This window comes from Pinus tabuliformis, chromosome 6, assembly GCF_031772625.1.
Source record: "Pinus tabuliformis cultivar Carrire ecotype Pingquan chromosome 6, CPIR1, whole genome shotgun sequence".
Classification (NCBI taxonomy): domain Eukaryota; kingdom Viridiplantae; phylum Streptophyta; class Pinopsida; order Pinales; family Pinaceae; genus Pinus; species Pinus tabuliformis.
Genome location: NC_142292.1, coordinates 1,058,495,646 through 1,058,517,128, shown reverse-complemented (window position 1 = coordinate 1,058,517,128; position 21,483 = coordinate 1,058,495,646).

Sequence of the window (21,483 nt, the reverse complement as noted above, 5' to 3'; positions counted from 1 at the left end):
AGTGGACCGGGCAGATGTGTTGCATGCAGAAAATTCCAGAGTTACATGATTGGGTTTGAGAGGAAGCCTTTCTTGTTGAGAGGGAGTGTTGAAAAGTGTGAAACAAGAATTGCTTGTTGAGAATGCAACAATATGATGGAACTTACTGGAAAGGAGTCGCCTTCACTAAGTGGGCCCGCGGGCAAATTATGGCGCAAAGTCTATTTTTAGACTATGTCTATTTTTAGACATATGGATCATGGTCTATGAGTTGCAGGATGCTATTTGTGGATGATTGGTCATGTTGGGAAAAATAGATGGACTTCTATTTTTGGATCACAGCAGGAGTGATCAGAGTCTATTTTTAGACTGCTAGTCAAAAATAGAAAAGTCAAATATTATTGTCTCATAATAATATTTGGACTATAAACTTTATCTTATCCTCTTGGAGCACTTCAGTTTGAGCTACAGATGTGACACATGCAGCTGTCAGAAGGAAATACGCTTTCTTTGTGGGTCAGTTGAGCTATTGCATGTAGGACATCATTTAGAACTCATGTGGTTGAGTTCTGTGGAGTTGGATGAGAAGTTAATGGAGTTGTGTTCAGTTTGACTTAGTTGAACTAGTTGTATTTAGTCTAACTAGCCAATAGACTAAGTGATGAGTTGTGTGAATTAGTTATTAATTAATTCACTAATTATTAACTCATAATGCAACTGAAGAATACATCAGTTAACTCAGTGCATGTACAATTCAGTGGAGACAGGTGTTAGAGGTTGAGATTGCTATCAGTTGTGACTATAGTTGTGCATGAGATCTTGCACAAGCAATGTATTGAGTATGCCAATGAGTATTGCTCAACATATGCCCAGTGAATAGCATGTGCTCACGTGATTCTTAGTGTGAGTGATTTTCACAAGGCAAATAGGATTTTGGATCAGCCATTCATCATTCATTCTCCTGCAGGGTTGTGCAGTGGAGGCAGGCAAGCAGCGGAGGCAGGCAAGCAGCGGAGGAGATTTGGAGATCAGATTTGAGTTGTATTGTGTGTAACAGGTGGAGATAGTACTGAGTACTTGTGAGGAGTATTGTACTATGTAATGTTACATGTTCTCAATCATTAATATACAGATAGTGTGGGGTTTTCAGCTGTAAGCTTTCCCCGAGTTACATACTGTGTTAATGTGTGCATGTTGTTGATGTTTCATTGTTTTTTATGCTGCTAAATTGATGATCAACATAGAGGAGCTTATGTATTGTGAATGTATTCCGCAATAGTGCATGATCAGGATAATCTCTGTTGAATAAGTGTCATATTATTCAAAATTTCTACAGTAAACAAGTTTTTGTACGGATTGAATCCTATTATAAAGGAAAAGGTGCGCATTTTGAGGCCTACTACGTTGCATGAGGTAGTGCAACAAGCAATTATAGTCGAGGAAGAATTATTGGGGAACAAAGGGGGGGATAAAACCCCAAATCTATCATTCCATGGGAAACCTCCTCGAAGGGGAGGCCAGTATGTAAGACATAAGTCAGGTGGTTCACATCATCAGGGATTTCAAAAGAATCATACTTCTAAGAACCAAAGAAATAACCCAAGGCAACATCTTCAACAAAGTAATGTTCGCACTCAAGAATCACTTAATAAAAGGGTTAAATTTATGAAAATTGCTCCCACTAATGGATTTTGGACTTGTGGAGGACCTCATTATGAGTGAGATTGCCGAGAAAAGAAGACTGAAGCACAATAAGAGCAGGAACAAGCCACTGTTAGAGATATGGGCAGAGCCCATAGGATTCATGCAGTTGTGCAAAATCGTCAGGTCGAGCATCAGTCTACAGTGCTTGAAGTATCAAATAAGATAAATGGTATGGTTGTTACTATTTTGATTGATCCTGGCACAACTGAAAGTTTTATTTCTCCTAATTCTTTATTGAAATGTAAATTGTTGGCGATAGAGCAAAATGATTTTGATTAGGTTCATATGGCCTCAGGGCGATCTCAAAATTTTGAACGCTTAGTGCAAGAGTGCCCTTTAAACTTGGGAGTGTGTGTCACAAATGTGAATCTTTATGTGACGCCACTTGGTCACTATGATGTGATAATTGGGATGGACTGGCTTGAAGCCCATTGGGCTGTGCTTAGTTGTTGAAGAAAAACCCTTCATTTTTTGAGTGATGAGGGCCAATCTATGGTTATCCATGGGGAAAGGAGACCTGTTTCTTTAAGACTTATCTCATTCTTGCAGATGAAGAGAAGTATTAGGAAAAGATGTCAAATGTATGTTGTAATGACTTTAAATGAGGGAGAGCTTTCATCCTTTGAACAATATCCTTTCCTTTCAGAATTCTCCGATGTCTTTCCAGAGGAGTTGCCTGGTTTACCTCCAAAGCGGGAGATTGACTTCTCCATAGAGCTAAAGCTTGGTACCGAACCTATATCCAAAGCTCCCTACCGAATGTCTATTGTTGAACTTCGTGAGTTGCAAGTGAAACTTCAAGAGTTATTGGACAGGGGTATGATTAGACCTAGTGTTTCACCTTGGGGAGCTCCAATGATATTTGTAAAGAAGAAGGATGGATCCCTTCGGCTCTGTGTTGACTACAAGAAATTGAATCAAGTAACTATTAGAAATCAATATCCTTTGCCTCGCATTGATGATCTATTTGATCAAATGAAGGGAGCCACCGTATTCTCCAAGATTGATCTTCGATCTGGATATCATCAGCTCAGAGTTAAAGAAGAGGATATTTCCAAAACTACTTTTCGAACTCGTTTTGGTCATTATGAGTTCGTGGTTGTTCCTTTCGGATTATCTAATGCCCCAGGAGTGTTTATGAGTCTGATGAATGGTGTATTAAGGAATTAATTAGACAAATTTGTACAAGTGTTCCTCAATGACATCCTAATCTATTCAAAGTCCCCAGAAGAGCATGAGAAACGCTTGAGATTGGTGTTACAATGCTTAAGAGAAAATAAAATTTATGCAAAAATGTCCAAATGTTCTTTTTTCCAGTCAAAAATCCATTATCTTGGACACATTATCTCCTGTGAAGGCATAGTTGTTGACTCAACAAAGATCGATGCAATTTTAGAATGGCCAACACCCTCTAATGTGCATGACGTGCGTAGCTTCATGGGTATGGCAGGATACTATCGGAGATTTGTGGAGGGGTTTTCAAAAATAGCCAACCCTATCACTCCATTGCTTAGGAAGGGAGTACGATTTAACTGGACAAATGAGTGTGAGCAAGAATTTTCCAATCTCAAACAATGTTTGACTACATCTCACATACTTAAGGTTCCAGATATGGATAGACCATTCATAGTATGTACCGATGCGTCAAAAGATGGATTGAGTGCGGTATTATCACAAGATGGTAGGGTGATTACATATGCCTCTAGGAAGTTAAGGACACATGAGGAAAACTATACAATCCATGATCTAGAACTAGCAGTTATAGTTCATGCCTTATGACTTTGGCGACATTATCTGGTGGGAAATAAATTTGAATTGAAAACAGATCACAGAGGTTTGAAACATATATTTACTCAAAGTGATCTAAATGCTAGGAAAAGAAGGTGGTCAAAAATCCTAAGTGAATATGATTTTGACATAACTTACATCAAGGGTACATTGAACAAAGTAGTTGATGCACTCAGTCGAATACCACGAATATTTTCATTAATTCCATTGAAGATTGATTTACGGGAGCGCGTCTTGAGGGCACAAGATGTAGATGAATGGTGCAAGGAAGTTAAAGTTTCTCTTTCTGGAGAGGGGGCTAATAAAAACAAGGTATAAGGTTATTCTTGTGATGACGACGATATGGTGAGATTCATGCTAAAGATTGTAGTTCCAAATCAAGATGGGCTTCATGAGTTCATTTTGAAAGATGTTCACCGTGCAACATATATGGCTCACCCGGGAGTCCAGAAGATGTATGCTGATTTAAAGCAAATTTTCTTTTGGGCGGGCATGAAGAAGGATGTAGCAAATTTTGTGGCGAAATGTTTGGAATGTCAGCTAATTAAATTTGAACATGGTCATCCAACAGGATTGTTGCAGCCAAATAACATTCCTAAGTCCAAATGGGAAGCAATATCTATGGGCTTTATTGTTGAATTACCTAAAACAACCAAAAGGCATAACTCCATTTTGGTGGTGGTAGATAAACTTACTAAGAGTACCCATTTTATACTTGTTAGAGATACTTACAAAGCATCTAAAATAGCACAAGTATTTATCAAGGAAGTGGTTAGACTTCATGGTTTTCCTAAGAAAATCATATCAGATAGGGCCTCTATATTTACAGGAAGATTTTGGACTAGTTTCTAAGGAGCCCTTCAGACACAATTAAATTTCAGTATAGCTTATCATCCGGAGACTGATGGCCAAACTGAAAGAGTAAATCAAGTGTTAGAGGACATGCTTAGAATGTACGTAATGGATCAACAATCTAAGTGGAAAGATTATCTTCCTCTAGTGGATTTTGCTTACAATAACAGTTATCACCACTCCCTTGGTATGGCACCTTATGAGTTATTGTATGGAAGACCATGTAGAACACCTTTAAGTTGGAATAGATTAGAGGAGAGAATCTCAGTAGGTCCTTAAATTCTTCAAGAAATGGAAGAACAAGTGTGTCGCATAAGGCAAATATTAAAGTAGGCACATGATAGGCAGAAGAGCTATGCTGATATGAATAGAGTGGATCGTAGTTTTAAAGAAGGGGAATTTGTTTTTCTTCGAGTAAAACCTCAAAAAATCTCTATTAGGTTTGCGAAAGGATCTAAACTCTCTCCTCGATTTTTTGGGCCTTTTGAGATCATCGAAAGGGTTGGACCTATGGCATATCGTCTTGCTTTACCACCAGTCTCTCATCGTATGCATGATGTATTTCATATTTCGGTACTACGTAAGTATGTTCATGATCCTTCTCACATTTTAGATTGGCATCAATTATAGGTAACGGACGAAGGAACTCTTAAGGCAGAGCCAGTTTTCATTTTGGACCATCACACTCAACAGCTCAGACGTCGCATGGTGGACCAAGTAAAGGTCCAATGGGACCCATACAGTCCTCGTTCCGCCACTTGGGAAGAAGAATCTTCTATGCGTCTTGAGTTTCCTTTTTTTTTTAGTTAAACTTCGGGCCAAGTTTACTCCAAGAGGGGTAGTATGTAGTGTCCTATTTTTCTAGTATAGTTTTGTCACTCCTATCAAGGATTATATATATATGATAGGTTGATCACTTGATTGAGGAATAATGTTTTACATACATAGTTATATATCCTTTTATGTTTATGTATTACAGATTGATCACTGGATTGGGGAACAATGTTTTATATTGTTATATTTCCTCTTATATGTGGCATCATTGATTATCTGTATTAGATGGTTTTGGTTAAGTAAAATGTTATACATATGTTTTTTCTGTTTGTATCTGATTTATGAAGCAGGTGTATGACATGGATGGTGATCCAAGATTGAGACACATATACCCATGGATTCTCATGGTTATGTGGAATAGATGGTTAATTATGATTTATGGATGATACATGATTTGTGTGATTGTGTTATGAAACCAGCTCAAGAAAAGATAGATCAACGCCTTAGAATTCAGCCTCTTCGAGGGGGCAACCTCCTTTACATTACATAAATGAACAATTCTTGGATGATACAAATGACAAAACCTCCTTTCTATATATAGGAGTCTAAGGAGTCACAATATAATCCAGCCGACCTAACAATAATAATATAAAGCCACAAAAATAACAATAGAGGGATTCTATGGGGCACAGAAATAACAACATGGGGGTAATAGGGGCACAACAATATAAATAAGGGGTATAACTACAATAGTAATGGGGTAATCATTAGTATTATAGGGACCCAACATGCCCCTCTCCTTCAAAAAAGTGTTGTCCTCAACGCTTGAGTAGTTATGGATACTTCTGCTTAAAATTCTCATCCTCCCATGTGGAATCTTCAGCGGATAAGTTCTTCCACTTGATAAGATACTCTGAAATTGATCGATTTCGTAGCTGTCGAGTTCTTGTTTCTGTGACTGCTTCCGGTTCCAATATAATTTTTCCTTCCTCGTCAAGTTCTGGCAATATTGTTTGAACTGGGAGCTTGTCGCCATAACCTTATTTAAACATGAAACACGAAAAACTGGGTGCAATCGAGAAGCTGCAGGAAGCTCCAATTTGTATGCCATAGTACCAATCTTTTGCAACACCTTGTACGGACCATAATACTTTGGTGATAATTTATTATCCTTCTTAGCTTGCTTTAGGGACATTTGCTTATATGGTTGTAGCCGTAGGAATACCCAATCACCTACATCAAAACTTCTTTCACTGTGATGTTGATCTGCCTGTTGTTTCATTCTATTTTGTGCCAACACGAGGTTATCCTTTAAGAGTTGGAGGACTTGTTGTTGATGTTCAATGTGATGTTCCACTGCCTAAACCTTAGAATTTTCTCTTGAATATGATGTGATGGATGGTGGTTGATACCCATAAAGTGCCATAAATGGGGTCATTTTTTTTGATGTATGGAAGGAAGTGTTATACCACCATTCAGCCAGAGGCAACCATTTGACCCATTGTGTCTGTTTATTAGATACAAAGCAATGAAGATATCCTTCCAAACATTTGTTTACTATCTCAGTTTTCCCATCAGATTGAGGATGATAAGATGAGCTATGAGCTAACTGAGTACCAAGACAAGAAAATAATTCTGTCCAAAAATTTCCAGTGAAAATGGGATCTCTGTCACTTACAATAATCTTTGGGTTTCCATGTAGCTTTTGAATTGTTTCCATAAATGCAGTAGAACTGTACTGGCTATAAATGGATGTGATAATACACAAAAATGTGCATACTTGGTAAGTCTGTCAACTACCACCATGATGACACTCTTTCCCTCATACTTGGGTAAACCTGTGATAAAATCCATTGAAACCTCCTCCCAACGTTGGCTTGGAATGGATAAAGGTTGTAATAGACCCGGTGTCTTAATTGTTTCAACTTTATTTTGTTGGCAAACCAAACATTCCGCCACAAACTTTTGAATATCTGATTTAAGGCCATCCTAAAAAAATTCCTTCTTAACCCTGTGGTAAGTTTTCAAAAATCCTGAGTGCCCTCCTAAGGGAGAAGTGTGCAATTTCATAAGAATCTTTTGTTTTAGCTGGGAATTCTTGCAGAGGTATAAGCAATCTTTGTACCATAATGAATCATTTTGCCAGCTAAATGTATCAGATGTACTGGAATCTTGTTGTAGATTTCAAACAAGTGCCCACACTTCTTCATCATTCTTCCATTCCTCCCTTGCTTCGTTTATCCAATCTGGTTGGATAATAGAAATGGCGCACAACAATGCTTCCGCATCCTCATCCTTTCTTGAGAGTGCATCTGCCACCACATTTTTCTTCCCTTTTTTGTAGATGATTTCAAAGTCATAACCCAACATCTTTGTGACCCACTTTTGTTGCTTTTCAGAGGATAATCTTTGTTCTAAAAAGTATTTAAGGCTATCATGCTCCGTTTTTACCTTGAAGTTTCTTCCCATTAGGTAGGGTCGCCATTTCTTAAGTGCATGGAGTATTGCCAACATTTCCTTCTCATAAATAGCTTTGCTTAAAAACTTTCCCTTGATTAGATGACTTTCAAAAGCAATGGGTCTTTCATCTTGCATTAGAACAACACCAATTCCATTTCCTGAAGCATCACATTCCACAATAAAGGTTTTTGTGAAGTCCGGTGTAGCTAAGACAGGTGCTTGGCACATTGCCTCTTTAAGATGTTCAAAGGCCTTTGTTGCTTCCGGAGTCCATGAAAATGCATCTTTCTTCAATAATGTTGTTAGAGGTGCTGCTATTCTCCCATAATTCTTAACAAACTTGCGATAATACCCTGTCAACCCGAGAAATCCTCGCAGATGCTTTATGGATGTGGGGATTTTCCATTCCTTAATGGCTTTAATTTTGCTAGGGTCTACCTTAACTCCTTCATGAGATACAATATGACCCAAATATTCCACCTCCTGGACTCCAAAGAAACATTTGGATCTTTTTGCATATAATTGTTTCTCCTCCAATAGTTGTAGCACCCTGTCAACATGTTCAACATGATCCTTCCAAGATTTGCTGTAGATTAGTATATCATCAAAAAATACTAACACAAATTTTCTAAGGAATGGTTTGAAAATTGAATTCATCAAACCTTGAAATGTTGAAGGTGCATTAGTAAGGCCAAAAGGCATGACCAAAAATTCATAATGACCCTCACGAGTTCTAAATTCCATTTTCAGAATGTCTTCAATCTTCATTCTGATTTGATGATATCCCGAACGAAGATCCAACTTGGTGAAGTAAATTGAACCATGCAATTCATCCAGTAATTCATCAATGACAGGAATGGGGAACTTATCTTTAATAGTGAGCTTGTTGAGCTCCCTATAATCCGGACACATGCGCCATGATCCATCCTTCTTGTGCACCAATACTACTGGAGCAGAGAAAGAACTTTGACTTGGTTGAATTATACCAGCCTCTAGCATTTCTGCAACCATACGTTCAATTTCACTTTTTTGGACATAGGGATATCTGTACGGCCTGATGTTTGGAGGAACACTTCCTGGAATCAGATGAATAGCATGATCATGATCACGCATAGGTGGGAGACCTTTGGGAGTCTCAAATACCTTGGAATGATTGTCCATGACTTTTTTGAGATCTGGAGAAATAGATGATTCCAATGTGGAAACATCTAGCGAACATAATTGTGCAATTACACCTCTTTGCTCCTTTTTTAGAAGCTTTGTCATACCATTAGAGCTGATTATCTTTCCTGGTTTCCCTGCAATACCCCTTAATTCAACTTCCTTTCCTTCCGTAGAAAATTTGATGAAAAGTTCTTGAAAATTAAAAGCTATTGTACCCATGGATTGTAGCCATTGGACTCCTAGTACAACATCAGCACCTCCCATTGGAATGGAAAGCATTGGGCTAGTCAATACATATTCTCCCATGGATAGCTTGATATTATGGCACCTTCCAGAGCAATTTATTGTTCCTCCATTTGCAATCATCACTTGAAACTCTGGTGCTGGATATAGAAAGCAATTCAATTCTTTTGCTACCCTACAATGAATAAAATTGTGGGTGCTTCCTGAATCAATCAACACTATTACCTTTTTCTTCTTGATTTGTCCTTCTATCTTGATGGTTTGAGGAGTGGTAATTCCCGCCAATGCATTACAAGATATGGTCGGATTTATTTGTTCTTCATCTAGGCTTTGTTCCTGGAGTATATCTTCTTCTTTTGACCTTTCTTGCTCCTTTTCTTCTTCCTCTTCATAATCTATGTAGAATAATTTCTTCTCAGCACACTTATGACCTTTAGTGTATTTGCTATCACAACTGTAACAAAGCCTTTTTGCTCTTTTTTCTTCCAATTGTTGTGGTGTCAACCTTATAGGTTTTGGAAGACTAGGGGCAACAACACTTCTGTCTTTATAGTTGTGAGTGGTATGCTTCCTGGTTGCCATAATTTTGCTTTCCATTTTTCTTGCTAACCTAAATGCCTTCTCTAATGAATCAGGTTCCCAAAGGCGAACATCATGTTGGATATTATCCTTTAAGGGCCCTATGAACACATCAATCATATGCTCCTCTGGAATATCTTTTACCCTTATGTTCAATTTTTGGAACTGCTCAATGTGCTCCATTACTGAACCCTTTTGTTTGAGACTTATCAATTGGCTAAAAAAAGTGTTGCTTTTTGTATCTTCATAATGTGCTATCAATTCTTTCGTAAAAATTGCCCAAGTGATCAATTTTTTACGAGATCAAAGCCATTGATACCATACAAACTGATTAGGTTCCAAATATACAGTTGCCATACGTACCTTTTGTGTGTTTTGCACATTATTGAGATTGAAGAACTGCTCCATCTGTAATATCAATGTGGCGGGATCCTTGCCATCAAACTTCCTCATATCAATTTTTGGAATATGGTGGGTCTTCGATCCAACATTAGTGTCTAGGGAATCATGATTAACATTACTTTTGTTCACATCATGAGTTTCCTTTACAACCTTTTCACCATTAGTAAGTATTTCTTGTAGAAAATTTGTCAAATCTGTCTTCAAATCTGCCATGTCTCTCTTCAAATCTGTCTTCGAATCATCCATATTAGCTTCCATGCCCTTTATCTTAGATTCCACGCCATTTATCTTAGATTCCACGCCATTTATCTTAGCTTCTATTAACTTTTGTGAGTGTGACATTTGTTACACTTGTTCTTGTAATTTTGATATATCATGTAGCATTTCTTCCTCTTCTTCATGAGTCATGCTAGAGCTTTCAGGTTCCTTACTAGGTGTTTGCATTTTCTTTCCTCGGGGCATCATTTACCGATAATAATGCTTTACTATGCCCTTTGAATTCCGTCAAACTAAGCTTACACAAAAAATTAAAAAAAAAACTACACACCTTTTTTCACTTTATAGAAGCCTGATATTGAATTTGATGTATCTCTGTAATTTCAGATCATCCAGTTCTGAAATTATGACATGTAGTAGCTTTCTGCGTCCTCTTTCCAATTCCACAAGTCTGACCCAAATTGGATTCTCCAAGGAAGAGTTATGTGAAATCTCCCACAGTGACTTGCTTTTAGACTAGTTCAGTAGAGCGAAATTGTACAACGTGCCATGAGTCACTGTTTCAACCTTTGAATCTGAAACACACATACAAGAAATGAAAGTCTGTCCTCTTTCTGTACCTTCTTACGAAATTTCAATCCGATCCCCAGAGAGAAAGTTATGACGATTTTCCCCAGGTCACCTGTTTTGAATGTAATTCAGGAGTCTGCAAAAAGACCAACTTCCTCAGATCATATCTCTGCAAATATCGCGAGAAAAGCTCTGAAATTCGGACCCAAGGTTCAGCGAAACTTCTTCTCAAATGGGTTTTTTTTGCGACTTCTGAAACGTCACAGAAAAAAAGTTATAGTGAAAATTCCACGATGACCTGTTTGGAGCAGCGAAACCCTAGAATCCAATGCTCTGATACCAAATGTTATGAAACTAGCTCAAGAAAAGATAGAAAAGATAGATCAACGCCTTAGAATTCAGCCTCTTCGAGGGGGAAACCTCCTTTACATTACATAAATGAATAATTCTTGGATGATACAAATGACAAAACCTCCTTTCTATATATAGGAGTCTAAGGAGTCACAATATAATCCAGCCGACCTAACAATAATAATATAAAGCCACACAAATAACAATAGAGGGATTCTATGGGGCACAGAAATAACAACATGGGGGTAATAGGGGCACAACAATATAAATAAGGGGTATAACTACAATAGTAATGGGGCAATCACTAGTATTATAGGGACCCAACAGATTATATATGTCTAATATTGTACTAAGCAGGATGTGGTAGGGTACATAGTCATTTTCCAACAAGGATGTTCAATTATGAATGACTGTGGAAGTCATTTCTTCAAAACCAAAATAACTGTGGAAGCCATGCACCATTCTGGGTAAACTGTGACTAAGTTAATTTCATTATGAAATTCATTTGATTCCTTTGATCTATGAGATTGTAATGTGTGCGGGTCTTTAAACAAGGTCTTACCAGTGAACCATCAGATGGGTAAAAGCTCACAATCAGTACCATAAGGAGAAGCACAAGTTTCAAAGCACAGTAGATGAGAGGGCATGGAAATTAGGGCGTGGAGTCCTAAATCCAAGAAAGATACAGACGTGGAGTCTTGTATATTTAGGGCGTGGAGTCCGGAATATTTAAAAAGATCAAGTTGTGGAAGCTTGGATCTTTGGAGTAGATCAAGGCGTGGAGTCCTCAATCTAATAAGGCACAGAGATGCATGAAATAGGGGTGCGGAATCCCTATTCTCCAAAATAAAAATACCACTCATGGATGAATTTCCTTAAATAAAATTTCATTCTCACAATTCTTGAATGACTTTCTAAAAGAAGAAAGTCATGTCCAGCATCTCAAGCACGACTTTCTAAAAATAGTAAATCACTTTACATAAATTGTTAATCAAGCGGAGTTGAAGAAAAATGAATTAACTTATCATTAATCAATCCTAATAGTTCAATCTTGATTGAATCCTCAATATTATTAATATTATTATTATCTTTTACGAGACTATGATATTATTATTAAAAATGAATTACAAGTCAATTTTATCTCCTAAATCAATTCACACATCTCCTTCATGAATCTCATGGCTCTATGTAACTCGCTCTCTATCTCTCTTTCTCTTTTAAATAATTCATTATACTCTATTTTATGCACTCATCAAAGAATGGCATATTCCTTTTCACTCATTAAAAATATGTCATAAAATATTCCTCTTACGCTCTCTTTAATGCATATGTTACACTCTTCTTAACTAAGGCATGCATACCTCTCCTTAATAGCATAAGTTACACTCCTCTAAATGGAATCCAATGCATGCACATTACTCCTCCTTTATGACAAGAATTGGTTTCTCCTCCTATATATGAGTCTCATGTATTCTCACTTGGGGATTAGGAGGCCAAGAGTGGAAGAGAGTTGAGGAAAATAGTGAGAGGTAGAGATATGGAGAGTAGCCAATGGCTTCCATAATAAATCTGAAATTATTATTAAAATCCTAAGATCTCTAGCTATTGAGGTTGGCCATGAGTGGTATTGAGAGGAAGTGAAAATTTGCTTCCTTAGTTTGCCTTGAAATTCTCTCTACTGTTGTCTTTTGGTACTGCTTGTGAGCTTTTGCAGCTTAGGTGTTCCAGGGGGAGAATTTCTTCCTGGATATGGTTGGGAGGAAAACCGGGTGGTTCACAATGAGTTGGTAAGGATATTGGAGCTGGAGCATACTCTCATTGGAGATGGAACATACTCCCATATTTTGAGTTGTATAAATTCACTGCCAGGAATGTTGATAACATCATATTGTGTTTCTTTTTGTAGTTCATTACATGGTTTTGCTTATCTGGTTGTTGACTGAAACTTAGATTTATATCAAATGCTGCACAATAAATGTTGAAGGAATTTTGCAATAACTGTAGTTTATTTTATGTAAGTTTTTTTTGTACAGTTTCATTGCAAATTGATTTACATCATGTCTTAATGGCTAAAGAATTCAGGCTGCCATGAGTTTTATGAAAACATGTTAATAAACAAATTTGGGTTTTCCTTCTCTTTTTACAGTTGTAGATAAGTTTTCAAAGTATATGTTTGACAAAAGGGATAAATGAGATAGTATGAATTTGTTTTTGGTTGTGGTTTTAAATAATCACATTTCTGGGTGTTTCTGTTTCGATTTATTTTAACTTCAGGGGGTATCTATACCTTATGGCCATGTCGCCCCAACTTTGATTTCAAAAAACAGAGTTTCAGAATCTAGTTCTGTAATATTCTATATTTTACAGATTTGTTGTTGCTGCCTGGTGGTTTGTCTTGCTGCTTTTTTTTTGTAGTTGTGATTTACCTGGTAATCTCTTTTTATGAAATCAGTCTGTTATATAAACTTGGAATTATTATTTTAAAGTATCAATGGTTAATACATTGATAGTTTAATAAACTTGTGATTGCTTGTTTGATAGTTTAATAGTTAGCAACTTGTTTTGTGACTGTTAACCGTTGTTCAAAATTCCCAATGGCTATAGCTACATCGCTGCGAGCTATTTGTAAAAATTCTTAAATATTTATAGTCATTATGTGCCTAAATTTTTGTATATGCAACAATCAAGATGGATGACAGTTCTACTTATGTATTAGGTTCACTTCTTGGCATTACTAACAAAGAAAAAGAAATTATGTAATCTTAGATTCATGTTAGTTAATTTTGGTGAAATCGCCTTAAGGGTTATGGTTGTAAGTGTTTGACAAAATGCCTCAATGGTTGTACATTTCATGCTTGCAAACTGTTTGACATAATGCTTCAATGGTTGTAGCTTATTCTTTGAGATATTTCTAGAAACACCTTGATTGCAAATCCTAGATAATTTGTAGATGTAATTAGCTACAACCATTGAAGCATTATGTCAAACAGTTTGCAAGAATGAAATGTACAGCCATTGAGGCATTTTTTCAAACACTTACAACCATAACCCTTAAGGCGATTTCACCAAAATTAACTAACATGAATCTAATATTACATAATTTCTTTTTCTTTGTCAGTAATGCCAAGAAGTGAACCTAATACATAAGTAGAACTGTCATCCATCTAGATTGTTGCATATACAAAAATTAGGCACATAATGACTATAAATATTTAAGAATTTTTACAAATAGCTCGCAGCAATGTAGCTATAGCCATTGGGAAATTTGAACAATGGTTAGCAGTCACAAAACAAGTTGCTAGCTATTAAACTATCAAACAAGCAGTCACAAGTTTATTAAACTATCAATGTATTAACCATTGATACTTTAAAATAATAATTCCAAGTTTATATAACAGACTAGTTTCATAAAAAGAGATTACTAGGTAAATCACAGCTACAAAAAAAAAAAAAAGCAAGACAAGCAGCAGCAGCAAATTTGTAAAATATAGAAGTTTACAGAACCGGGTTCTGAAACTCTGTTTTTTGAAATCAAAGTTGGGGCAACATGGTCATAAGGTACAGATACCCCCTGAAGTTGAAATAAATCGAAACAAAAATGCCCAGAAATGCGATTATTTAAAACCACAACCCAAAACAAATTCATACTATCTCATTTATCCCTTTTGTCAAACATATACTGCGAACTTATCTACAGCTGTAAAAAGAGAAGGAAAGACCAAATTTATGCTATTAACATGTTTTCATAAAAATCATGGCAGCCTGAATGCTTCAGCCATTAAGACATGATGTAAATCAACTTGCAATGAAACTGTACAAAAAAAAACTTACATAAAATAAACTACAGTTATTGCAAAATTCCTTCAACATTTAGTGTGATGCATTTGATATACACCTAAGTTTCAGTCAACAATCAAATAAAAAAACCATGTAATGAACTACAAAAAGAAACACAATATAATGTTGTCAACATACCTGGTAGTGAATTTATACAACTCAAAAAAATGGTAGTATGCTCCGACTCCAATGAGAGTATGTTCCAGCTCCACTATCCTTACCAACTCATTGTGAACCACCCGATTTTCCTCCCAACCATATCCAGGAAGAACTTCTCCCCCTAGAACCCCCGAGTTACGAAATCTCACAAACGGTACCAAAAGGCAACAGTAGAGAGATTTGCAAGGCAAACTAAGGAAGAAAAGTTTCACTTCTTCTCAATACCACTCATGGCCAACCTCAATAGCTAGAGATCTTAGGATTTTAACAATAATTTCAGATTTATTATGGAAGCAAATGGCTACACTCCATATCTCTCCCTCTCACTATTTTCCTCAAGTCTCTTCCACTCTTGGCCTCCTCCCTCTCCCAAGTGAGAATACATGAGACTCATATATAGGAGGAGCAACCAATTCTTTTCATAAAGGAGGAGTAATGTGAAAGCATTGGATTCCATTTAGAGGAGTGTAATGTATGCCATTAAGGAGAGGTATAAATTAAAGAGAGCGTAAGAGGAATATTTTATGACATATTTTTAATGAGTGAAAAGGAATATGCCATTCTTCGATGAGTGCATAAAATAGAGTATAGTGAATTATTTAAAAGAGAGAGAGAGAGAGAGAGTTACATAGAGCCATGAGTGTCATAAAGGAGATGTGTGAATTAATTGAGGAGATAAAATTGACTTGTAATTCCTTTTAATAATAAGATAATAATAACATTAATAATATTGAGGATTCATTCAAGATTGAACTATTAGGATTGATTAATGATAAGTTAATTCTTTTTTCTTCAACTCCACTTGATTACCAATTTATGTAAAGTGATTTACTATTTTCGGAAAGTCGTGCTTGAGATGTTGGACATGACTTTCTATTTTTAGAAAGTCATTCCAGAATTGTGAGAATGAAATCTTATTTAAGGAAATTCATCTATGAGTGGTATTTTCATTCTGGAGAATAGGGATTTCACACCCGTATTTCATGCATCACTGTGCCTTAGTAGATTGAGGACTCTGCGCCCTGATCTACTCCAAAGATCGAAGCTTCCATAACTTGATATTTTTAAATATTCAGGACTCTGCGCCCTAAATATACAAGACTCCACGTCCTTATCTTTCTTGGATTTAGGACTCCACGCCCTAATTTCTATGCCCTCTCATCTACTGTGCTTTGAAACTTTGTGTTTCTCCTTATGGTACTGATTGTGAGCTTTTACCCATCTGATGGTTCCCTGCTAAGGCCTTGTTCAAAGACCTACACACATTTCAATCTCATAGATCAAAGGAGTCAAATGAATTTCATAATGAAATTAGCTTAATCACATTTTACCGAGAATGATGCATGACTTCCATAGTCATTCATAATTGAACATCCTTGTTGGAAAATGACGAGGTACTATACAACATCCTACTTAGTACAATATTAGACACAAATCATGTATCATCCATAAATCATAATTAACCATCTATTCCGCATAACCATGAGAATCCATGGGTATATGTGTCTCAATCTTGGATCACCATCCATGTCATACACCTACTTCATAAATCAGATACAAACAGAAAAACATATGTATAACATTTTACTTAATCAAAACCATCTAATACAGATAATCAATGATGCCACATATAAGAGGAAATATAACTATATAAAACATTGTTCCCCAATCCAGTGATCAATCTGTCATACATAAACATAAAAGGAAATATAACTATGTCTGTAAAACAATATTCCTCAATCAAGTGATCAACCTATCATATATATATAACCCTTGATAGGAGTGACAAAACTATACTAGAAAAATAGGACACTACATACTCCCCCTCTTGGAGTAAACTTGGCCGGAAGTTTAACTAAACAAAAAAGGAAACTCAATATGCATAGAAGATGCATCTTCCCAAGTGGAGAAACTAGGACTGTACGGGTCCCATTGGACCTTTACTTGGTCCACCATGCGACGTCTGAGCTGTCGAGTGCGATGGTCCAAAATGCAAACTGGCTCTGCCTTAAGATTCCCTTCATCCATTACCTGTAATTGATGCCAATCTAAAATGTGAGAAGGATCATGAACATACTTATGTAGTACCGAAATATGAAAAACATCATGCATATGATGAAAAACTGGTGGTAAAGCAAGATGATATGCCACAGGTCCAACCCTTTCAATGATCTCAAAAGGCCCAACAAATCGAGGAGAGAGCTTAGATCCTTTCCCAAACCTAATAGAGATTTTCTGAGGTTTTACTCGAAGAAAAACAAATTCACCTTCTTTAAAACTACGATCCACTCTATGCATATCAGCATAGCTCTTCTGTCTATCTTGTGCCTCCTTTAATATTTTCCTTATACAACACACTTGTTCTTCCATTTCTTGAAGCATTTCAGGACCTACCGAGATTCTGTCCTCTAATCTATCCCAACTTAAAGGTGTTCTGCATGGTCTTCCATACAATAACTCATAAGGTGCCATACCAAGGGAGCGGTGATAACTGTTATTGTAAGAAAACTCCACTAGAGGAAGATAATCTTCCCACTTAGATTGTTGATCCATTACGTACATTCTAAGCATTTCCTCTAACACTTGATTTACTCTTTCAGTTTGGCCATCAGTCTCCGGATGATAAGCTGTACTAAAATTTAATTGTGTCTGAAGGGATCCCTAGAAACTAGTCCAAAATCTTCATGTAAATATAGAGGCCCTATCTGATATGATTTTCTTAGGAAAACCATGAAGTCTAACCACCTCCTTGATAAATACTTGTGCTATTTCAGATGCTTTTTAAGTATCCCTAACGGGTATAAAATGGGTACTCTTAGTAAGTTTAGCTACCACCACCAAAATGGAGTTATGCCTTTTGGTTGTTTCAGGTAATTCAACAATAAATTCCATAGATATTTCTTCCCATTTTGACTCAGGAATGTTATGCGGCTGCAATAATCCTGCTGGATGACCATGTTCTGCTTTAACTAGCTAACATTCCAAACATTTTGCCACAAAATTTGCTACATCCTTCTTCATGCCAGTCCAAAAGAAAACTTGCTTTAAATCAGCTTACACCTTTTGGACTCCCGGGTGACCCATATATGTTGCACGGTGAGCTTCTTTCAAAATGAACTCACGAAGCCCACTTCGATTTATTTTAACTTCAGCGGGTATATGTACCTTATGGCCATGTCACCCCAACTTTTATTTCAAAAAACAGAGTTTTAGAATCTGGTTCTGTAATCTTCTATATTTTATAGATTTGATGTCGCTGCCTGGTGGTTTGTCTTGCTGTTTTTTTTTTGTAGCTGTGATTTACCTGGTAATCTCTTTTTATGAAATCAGTCTGTTATATAAACTTGGAATTATTATTTTAAAGTATCAATGGTTAATACATTGATAGTTTAATAAACTTGTGTCTTTTTATTTGATAGTTTAATAGTTAGCAGCTTCTTTTGTGACTGTTAACCGTTGTTCAAAATTCCCAGTGGCTGTAGCTACATCGCTGCGAGCTATTTGTAACAATTCTTAAATATTTATAGTCATTATGTGCCTAAATTTTTGTATATACAACAATCAAGATGGATGACAGTTCTACTTATGAATTAGGTTCACTTCTTGGCATTACTGACAAAGAAAAAGAAATGATGTAATCTTAGATTCATGTTAGTTAATTTTGGTGAAATTGCCTTAAGGGTTATGTTTGTAAGTGTTTGACAAAATGCCTCAATGGTTGTACATTTCATGCTTGCAAACTGTTTGACATAATGCTTCAATGGTTATAGCTAATAACATCTATGAATTGTCTATAAAAATGACTAAGTAAATTTACGATTTGCAACCAAGGTGTTTTTGGAGATATCTCAAAGAATAAGCATGATGATTCCACTGAAGTAAAAATCCATTGAAGGAAAATTGGTTAGGTGAAATGTTGTAATTGTTAGCTCACATATGAATTCATAATAATTGGAAACCACTCCTTTAGAAGTTGAATTATCTTGTTTTTCTTCCCTTTGTTTTACCAAAGAATTCATAGGCATATTATCTAGAACAAAATCAAATTAGTCACTCTTAAACACTCTTAATTGCAATAGAATAAACAATTAGCTTATTGGAAATTGTGGTTATTTATCCCACTAAAGACTCTTATCATTTAAATGTGATTTTAAGACTTATGGTTGTAAGTTTTGGATCTTGAGGAACCATGACCATGTAGCCTTAATGAGAAGTTTAATATTACCATGGGTTAGTTAGTTAGTAGAAATTAGTATGTAGTGTAAAGAATACCAATAAAAATAAAAATATAGATATATAACCTTGCATTAACTTTTATGTCTTAAAAACTTAAACTTAAATTGCATTTTAAGTTAGCCATAGTATAATACTAATGGTTGATAAGGTGGGACCTTACAGATGGCTTCATTGACAGACTGATCAGAGTGATAACCAAGCATATAGGACAGGATAGTAGTGATATGCTTGGTTCTATCAAGGAACATAGATGAATCATAAGGGGGGTTTCTCTTTGGTAGAGGACTACCAATTGCTAAAAATAGCTCCAGGGTCTGGGATCTATTGGTAAAGTCCAATTTGTTATAAGCTTCTATCAAGTTCTCATGAGAAAAAGGATGAGTTGGTGCAGTGGTAGGGGCCTGCAACATTTTCTCAATTGAATAAGCATTAATAGGACAGAGGATTTCTCCAATAGATGAGATAATGGCTCTCTGGATGGAATCATAGGATTCATGGCATTTTCTCACGAACTCTAGAGCTCTGTGTATTTGTGGAAAAATATAGTAGGTAATTGTGATTCCCAGAGCCGAATTTCATCACTCTGGTCAATTAGTTACTCTTCCCACCAGCAATAAATTTCAAATAAATCGAATTGAGAAGAAGTCTCAATGATTTTGCAATCCTTGTCAAGTAATGGAGTATGGTGGACATCAATCTATGGTTGAATTAGAGGATTTGAAACTTCTGCAATTGCTTTTCCCTTGGGAGGAATTTTGGAAAATGAAACTGCGGACTGTAAATGACAGAATGATAAAAAAGGAGTTAACAGAGTGGAGATAGGTAACTGACAAGTTGACCTAGAAGGTCTGCTTGCGAACAAGACAAATGGCTGCTAGAATGTCGGGCAGTGGCTGAGTTGTTGATCAAATGAGCTTGAAGAATATTCTAGGTCGCACAAGTTAACTGTGTAACCCTTGAAATGTATGACAGAGTGCTTATAAAGAGAAAAATGGAGTGGAATTGTGGCATCGAGCATTTGAAAGTTCATTAATTATCCAACGCGTTAATTAACGGACATTTGGTTATAAATGCGCGGGAGCGGAAATGAATGGGCAACAGATAGGTGGCCGATGGTTGGACGGGAGATATGAAGTGGAATGTGACGTGGAGGTGATGTGGGGTGGCGGTAACAGCTATGAAGGATACTGTGTTCGAGGGTAAGATGGATCGGTTTGTGGTTTTGGGATTTTTAGTCCCAAAAAACTAAAAGGTACTTTCGTGGTTTATATGGGCAGTATTAAAGACTGCCCATTTCGCCCCTCCCCCCGGCCGATAAACTTTGGACGGTGAATGAGGGCCGAAAGGGAGTGTGGGCCATATGATTGTGGAGGAGTGTGTGCAGGATGAGAGGTGAGGTGGAGGGAGTTTAACATGTATGAGCAGGGAATGAATGGTGGGGTCGCGATATGATAGGCGGACGCGGTGGCTGTGGGTCTAGGTGATTTAATGAATGAATTGATAGCATATCGCAAATCACACTTTCCTCCACCCAATGGTTCATGCACTCATCAATGATGCGATGCGATATGATCCTACAGTCAGGAATCAGCAGTCATCTAATGACTGATAGTGGTATCGCACATCGCACTTTCCTCCGCCCAATGGTTCATGTAATTTTGAATAATGTGATGCGATACAATACTTAGAAAATAACCATTTCATCATTTCAAACTTTCACATTTCTACCTACCCTTCTATTCCTAGCAGTTTTACTTATCCTTCCAGAGTGCATTTGAACTAGCAACCCAATATTTTCTTTTTATAAACAATCTATCTCTATACCTTATTTCTTCCATTGTTTCAGATTAAACTGTTGAGCCAATTTATTTTCTACCTATGAGAATTAATTTAAAACAAATCCAGTTATGATGCAACTATATAATTGGATAAAATAACCTAGTGTGGCATCTAAACAAATTGCACACAACTATTATTTTCAAAATGAATTTAAAACAAAGTAGTGGCATTTAGATTTGCAACAGTTTCAGAGTTTATTTCTTTTTCTTTTCTGTCTAACCTAACATTTTATTTTGCCTGCATTTTTTAGGGCATCTACCCTAACATTTTCTTTGATATGGACATATTTATAAAAATATTTTCCTAACATTTTTTATTTCAATATTATTT